Source organism: Pangasianodon hypophthalmus, chromosome 19 (assembly GCF_027358585.1).
Source record: "Pangasianodon hypophthalmus isolate fPanHyp1 chromosome 19, fPanHyp1.pri, whole genome shotgun sequence".
NCBI lineage: Eukaryota > Metazoa > Chordata > Actinopteri > Siluriformes > Pangasiidae > Pangasianodon > Pangasianodon hypophthalmus.
The window spans coordinates 21,736,622-21,744,461 of record NC_069728.1 but is presented as its reverse complement, the minus strand read 5'-3'; positions in this window follow the sequence as shown (position 1 = coordinate 21,744,461).

Sequence of the window (7,840 nt, the reverse complement as noted above, 5' to 3'; positions counted from 1 at the left end):
AAACTGGATAAACTATCGGACCTGGAGGCATATATTGATTATTATTATAACCCATGGAAAATGGAAGATGCCACACTTACACCTACACCTCGGGAAGACCCTCTCAACCCGAATAAAAGAAACAAGGCCTCATCCACTGACACGAGCGACCTACAGACCACAGAAATTGAGGTCATTGTACTCGCATCTATTAATAAAACTAAAACTCCGTCTTAAAGGACAAAAAAATGAAAGAAACCATACTAGACATTCAGACTAGAAGCACGCGCAACAACTCGATTTTCTCCGGTATTCCTGAACATCCAGCCGAAAACCCAGAGGCTGTGATTAAAGACTTTATGAAAAATCAGCTTAAACTCTCACTGGACACTGCAAACCAAATCACCTTTCACCATGTTCACCGGCTTGGATCCCGCTTAAACAAAACACCCCGACCCATCATCAACAAACTGGAACATTATAAACACAACTCATTAAGAATAAAGAGAAAAGAACTTAAGGGCACAAAATACGGATCGAATGATCAATTCCCACGTGAAATAAACAAACGATGTAAAATTCTCTACCCCATCATGAAACAACAGGCAAAACAATAAACGCACAAACATTATTCTGGACAAATTATACATCGAAGGACAGCTCTACTGCGATTCCAGTGTAATTTATGTTCTTCATCATGCTTATTTATGTATGTACTTGTCTGTTCCTTTATGTGTTGCTATTTACCCGCCTACTTCATGTTTCATGTTTCTCATTTTGTCTTAGTTTTAATTACCCCCAGCAAACTAATGCTAATATGCAGACAGCCACATATTTTTTTTTTACAAACACACAGACCTGTAAACGCCCTGAAAAGGGAGGTATTAGTGTGAAAGATGCTCGGACACAACTTTCCTCAGCTCACGTGTATAATGAGTGGTTCATCAACAATCTCATACAATGGGAACCAATAGCACAACAAATACCACTATGCTTAAGTGCAAGAAATATCAGAAAGTCGTACTGAAATATCACAATGAGAAATGTACATCCAACAGTAAGACAACATGTCCATTCTGTCAATAAACACTAACACTGGCATTAATGTTTTAAACTGTGAATCCCAGTAATTATGTGAAAACATAAAAATAAACAAACACAGAAACCCACAAAAGACATGTCTCAACTCGTGGTAAATACATACAATACCAACGGCACATTCACTCAGTAATGAACATTTTGACAACATAACTATAACATTGACTGTGTTACAGCACCCGCCAAATGGCTGTTAAGATGGCTGCTGTGCACCGCTACTACACAGGCGAGGGCGGGGTTAGCATAACAAGGCTAATATGACTAGCGTCAGGTAATTTACTTCATTTCTTCGTAATAAACAAATATAAAGTACTGCAAATGCAACTAAAACACGTGCCACCATGAACAGTCATTATGAAGCACTCATACTGAAAAGGGAGGTATTAGTGTAAAAGATGCACAGACACAACTTTCTTCAGCTCACGTGTATAATGAGTGGAAGAAAAGCTACATGCCGTTCAGCATACCTCAGCAGTTTAGAGCTCCCTCTGCTGGACTCATTCTGTAACTACATCTACTCTTAATGCACCCAGCGTTAAAATGATACTGGCATAAAACATAACACAAAAATACTGTGCTTCAGCTGCTGAGACTGACAGTAACATTAGAAACATAAGACTATAAACAAAAGGTATCATCCAACATGAAATTGTCCATATTTCAAAATACACTAACTGTGAGATCGTTAGGTGGCATTCTTCTACTGGATCTGAATTAAAGTGTGTAGTGCGCATTATTCCACCTGTCACACACGCACAGGTCTGACCATTTAATTGTTTTTTCTTCCCCTTCCAGACATTTCAATTTTTTTCTCTTTTCATGTGTTTAGTCCTCTTTAGTACACATGGTAAAATCATACTAAAACAGATATATTTTCCCATCATACACAATAAGAGATATTTAACAAATAATTATACAGTTACTTAAACTAGTTTCACGGAATGTGCATGGCTTCAGAACCCAGGCTAAGAGGACTAAAGTCATTAACCATCTGATTAAATTAAAGGCTGATATATGCTTCTTACAAGAAACTCACTTAACAAATTCCGAGCAGGAAAACCTTACATTTAAGCATTTCATCAACATACAATAGTAAACAAGGAGGCGTCTCTATCTTAATACATTAAAATATTTCATTCACCCACAGCGCATCTATTATTGACCCTGACGGTAGATATATTATCATAAATATATCCATCAACAATACAACAGTTACATTTGCCAACATTGACGGTCCTAATAATGATGATCCAACTTTTTTCCATGTATTTTTTTACATATGCTTGCATCAAGTAACATCTAAGGATTAATATAATTGTTAAAATTTCCAGATATTTATTTTATCAATGGAGAAATTTGCAATTAATCACGTGTCCACTAAATTGGACACCATGCATCACTGACTTTATTTTAACTGCAATTCATACTATTACTGTCCCTTTGCTGTTCTTGATAACCCTGATCTGCAGTGACATTTTTTAGGGTAAATCAATTGATATTTGTTATTAGAATGTAATTAACAGTTTTTTTAAAACAAAAACAATATTTTTTGCATATTATCTCCATATGGAGCAATTAGTGGCTTTACATCACTGTCACACGCTGGTTTGATAGTTCAGTGATACACGTGGCCTCCTCTTGCGCCGGACAATCCCCTTCGGATTTAGCCCAGAGATGGAGCAAGAAAGAAAAAAAAAGTTCAACATCCAAAGGCCATTTTCGGTTCAGCTGTACAATCAGCATATGGGGGGAGTGGATCTCATGGATCAGTGTGTTGCAATGTATCCCCATAGACACAAAAACAAGCGGTGGTACATCAGAGTGTTCTTTCACTTCTTGGATGTGACTACTGTGAATGCCTGGCACCTTTACAGAATGTCTGGGTCAGAAAAGAGGGATCTCCTTCATTTCAAGGCATCTGTAGCTTGTGCACTAATAAATGCAGATTCCATCAAGACACCCACAAGAGGAAGACCAAGTGGCACTCCACCTCCAGTGAAACGCAGAGCAGTGTCCAGGCCACCCCCTGAGATCAGGTTTGGCCCTGGTAAACACTGAAGAAAAAAATGCCAAAAGATGCCATGATGCTGCATGCACACGAAAAACAAAGTATGTTTGCATGCAATGTCTTGTGGCTGTGTGCCCTGGATGCTTTGCCAATTTCCATACAAGATAGATGGGAAATGGAGATGAGAGGGGCGTGATGATGTGAGAGGATGATAGCAAATCAGAGGGGAGAAAGAACATTTGTAGACCCACAGACAATATTTTTTTCTTTTGTTTCTTTTGCCTTGGATGTTATGCCATATTTCCTTGAAGACAGACTGAACTAAACTATTGTAAACAGCAGTAATACTGAAAAGACTATGCTGCTTTTCTGAGAGAAAGTGTTAGTAGAGCAATGGACAATATTTCTCTGCCATTTTTTTTTGGAAAATCCTAGAAACTCCACTGGGGCTAGATTTAACATTTTTGCATTGCTTTTAAAAGTATTAGAATATGTTAACACACAAGAAAACATAAGATTAGCAGCATTAAAAATGTTTTTATAGTTTTCATAGTTTTCACACAGTATATCATTTTCTGCTATTGGTTTGTTAAATACATATTTCTTTGGTTAAAAAGTCAAACGCATGGTGTCCAGCTGAGTGGACAGGTTTGTAACTCCATGAAAAATAGGTTCATAAAAAAAAATTTCAGTTGCATTGTTTTATACTGCCTAGAGAGGAATAAAAACACTCAGGAAAAAAATCTTGACTGAGGTTCTCATAATTCATGCATGAAAGGGTTAAGATTCGTCAGCCTGGTGGAAAGCTAACAAAATCACTAAATCATGTAGATACACTCCTATCTGGCACAATCCTGACTTTCAAGTACATAACAACCCTCTTCATTTTCCATCTTGGCAGACTCACCTTCATCATCTTGTCACGGCGAAAAAAGGAGGCGGATTCAGTAGCGAGTAAACTGAGGCTTTTAGCGAGGTTGCAGATACTGAACAGGCTGAACGGACAGTCCCAGGAAGCCAGCTGGAAACAGTAATCCTCCCGAGTTCAAGGCATGCAGCGCAACCGCGGAACTGAAAAAGCACAAACATGAAGACAAAGAACTGACAAAAGACAGGACAAACGCTGAGGTATAAATAGAGCCGGTAATGAGTGGCAGCTGAAAGCAATGACTAATCAATGGCCAGATTAGTCTGGCCAATGAAACGGCCAGAAGGGGCCGGTGAACCCATGAACCGTGACAGTACCCCTCCTCCTAGGAGCAGGAGAACCTACCTGTCGATTGTAATCATCGATAAGGGAGTGATCCAATATGTCCCTGGCCGGGACCCAACTTCTCTCCTCCGGACTGTAACCTTCCCAGTCCACTAGATACTGAAATCCGTGTCGCCTCCGTCTTGAGTCCAGAATGCGGTTAACCGAATAAGTGAATGGAACACGGGATGGATTCTCCTGTACGCTGGAGGAAGTTTGAGGCGGACTGCCACTGGGCTAAGAATCTTAGTGACAATGAATGGGCCAATGAATTTGGGAGCCAATTTACTCGAAACGGAGCGGAGCAGAATATCTTTACTAGAAAGCCACACTTTTTGACCAACGACGTAGACGGGAGGCTTCGACAACTGGCACAGACCGAGCAAGCCAAAAAAAACCCCGAATGTCACGAGCCATCAATGGCCACCAGAACCGTTGTTTGACCAAAAAGGCAGTACGATTAATCCCCGGATGACAAGCGACCTTAGAGCAGTGGCACCAGCGGACCTTAACCTCTCCGGCACAAATAACCGACCCGGTGGGCACCCGGACGGAGGCGTTACCCCTTGTAAGGCCGTGCGGACCTTAGACTCAATCTCCCAAGTGATGGTGGAGACCACAAGTCTCTCGGGTAAAAGGCGTCGGGCTTGACGTTCCTAGAGCCCGGACGATACGAGATGGAAAAAACGAAATGACCGAAAAAAAGAGCCCACCGAGCCTGCCTGGAGTTAAGACGTTTGGCTGATCTGATATATTCAAGGTTCTTATGATCAGTCCAGACGATAAAAGGCACCCCCGAACCTTCCAACCAATGACGCCACTCCTCCAAGGCCAACTTAATCGCCAACAGCTCTCTATTACCAATGTCATAATTCTGTTCGGCGAGAGACAGGCGATGAGAAAAAAAGGCGCACGGATGCATCTTGCCGTCCGCGGAGGAGCACTGGGACAGAACCGCGCCCACCCCCACCTCCGAAGCGTCGACCTCCACCACAAACTAACGTGACGGATCAGGGGCAATAAGAATAGGGGCCGAAACGAAGCAGCTCTTGAGGTTGGTAAAAGCAGGGTGGGCTGCGCTCGACCAGCTAAACAGAGGGGCGGCGAGTTGGCTGAAGTTGCGAATGAAACGCCGGGGAGTCGGCGAGAAGGAAGCATATCTCCTCCGAGTGATTCCCTGATGTGATGAGTGTTAACGGGCCGGTGGTGTGTGTGATAGTGGAGAGAGTTTGGCCATTGAGAGCACTGACGGAGATGGGCTGGTTAAGCATAGACACAGGCAGGTGAAGTTGGAGAGCGAACTGAATGTCCATAAAATTACCTTCCGCTCCTGAGTCCAAAAGGGCTTGACCAGGGTGAAGTGTGCTTCCCTGCTGCAGCCGTACCGGAAGGAGCGTTGTGGAAGAGGCTTTACCCACCGCTATTCCACCCGACAGTAACCTCTGATCTACTGTCGGGCGGTGGCTTTTACCGGGCAGTCCGAGGCAATGTGTCCTGCCCCTCCGCAATAGAGGCACAATCCTCTGGTCCGACGGCGATCCCTCTCTTCCCGGGACAGTCGGGCTCTGCCCACCTGCATGGGCTCCGGATCGTGCGCGGGGTTGACCGCATCGCTGGAGAGGGAAACCGGGAGATCCACGGCAACCGGAACTGCGCGTCGTAGCCCCCGCTGTTCCTGCTGCTGTAGGCGTGCGTCCACCTTAATGGCCAGGGCGACAAGCCCGTCCAGGGATGTTGGGAGCTCTAGCATGAATATCTCCCTCTGGATGCGGTCTGCCAGCCCATGCAGGAACATATCCCACTGCGCCTCCTCGTTCCAATTACACTCCGCCGCCTGGGTGCGGAACTCGATAGAGTAATCCGAAACCGGAAGATCGCCCTGACGTAAGTCGGCCAGCTTCCGAGCTGCCTCGCGTCCCGTCACGGCCCAATCAAAAACCCTCCTCATCTCCTCGGGGAGTGTCTGGAATGAGGCACAGCACGGGTGTTGGTTTTCCCATACCGCTGTCCCCCACAACGCCGCCTTCCCCGACAGTAACGTCAGCACCAGCGCCACCTTGGATCGCTCGGTGGAGAAGGTCTGGGGCTGGAGAGAAAAAAAAAGCGAGCATTTGGTTAGAAAGGCACGGCAGAGCCACGGCTCACCAGAGTATGAGGCGGGAGGTGGTAGGCGTGGCTCGGGTTGAGTAGTAAGCGGCGATTGAGGGGTTAAATCTTAAGGAGCTGGCGCAGTGGGTGATGTCACCGGTCCGGTTCTCAGTAGTTGTACTTGGGCAGTGAGCTCAGACACCTGTGCCACCAAAGCCTGTACCGTGGCAACCATCTGTTCCTCCTGCCTGTCGAGACACGCGGCCGTGTCCAAGAGAAAACTGTTGACGCCGGCGGCACTCGCTGAATCCATAATAATGGTCAGTTCGTTCTGTCACAGCGAAAAAAGGAGGCGGATTCAGTAGCGAGTAAACTAAGGCTTTTAATGAGGTTGCAGATACTGAACAGGCTGAACGGACAGTCCCAGGAAGCCAGCTGGAAACAGTAATCCTCTCGAGTTCAAGGCACGCAGTGCAACCGCAGAACTGAAAAAGCACAAACATGAAGACAACGAACTGACAAAAGACAGGACAAACGCTGAGGTATAAATAGAGCCAGTAATGAGTGGCAGCTGAAAGCAATGACTAATCAACCGTAGTACATGAAATGGCCAGAAGGGGCCGGTGAACCCATGAACCGTGACACATCTATTTGAAAAATAGAGTTGAGGGAGAACAACTTCTCCAATACCAAAAATTAAAATTTGTAATAAAATCAAAGATTGATATAACTAATAACCCACTACAGCCTTCTAAATTAGCTGAGGAGATAATGAAAATTTCTTCCTTTAAGAAACTAACATCAAAACTGTATAAACTCATATTAAATATAGATACGACAGTAATATTACCAATGATTAAATGGGAAAATGATCTGGCCACCCCCGCCCAACCCCGACTTCTGGACAGAAATCTGTAATAATATTTTTTCTATGACTAGCAATAGAAATTACAGTACAAGATCATCCACAGGACTCAAATTACCCAAATCAAATTGTTTAAAATGGGTTTCACAGATACAGACACCTGTTCACCATGTACCTTCAGTAGCACTGATGATTATTACCACGCTATATGGGCTTGCCAACCAGTTTACTCATTTGGGTAGCGGTGACAGAGAAATCTCTATTACTTTGAGCTGTGGAATTCCCCCATCTCCATTACTCTGTCTGCTTGGTAATGCTACAGAAGCTGACTCTCTCCTATTTAAATACAGAAACCCACTCCTTATCTCTCTAACTATCGCCAAGAAAACAATACTTGTAAACTGGAAATCTAAAAAATCATTACACATCAATCACAGGATTAATCTTTTAAAAGAATACATTTCATTAGAGAAAATAACATTCACCCTCAACAGCAACATGGAAGATTTTAACAACATCTGGAATCCATTCTTAATTCATTTTGGTTTAT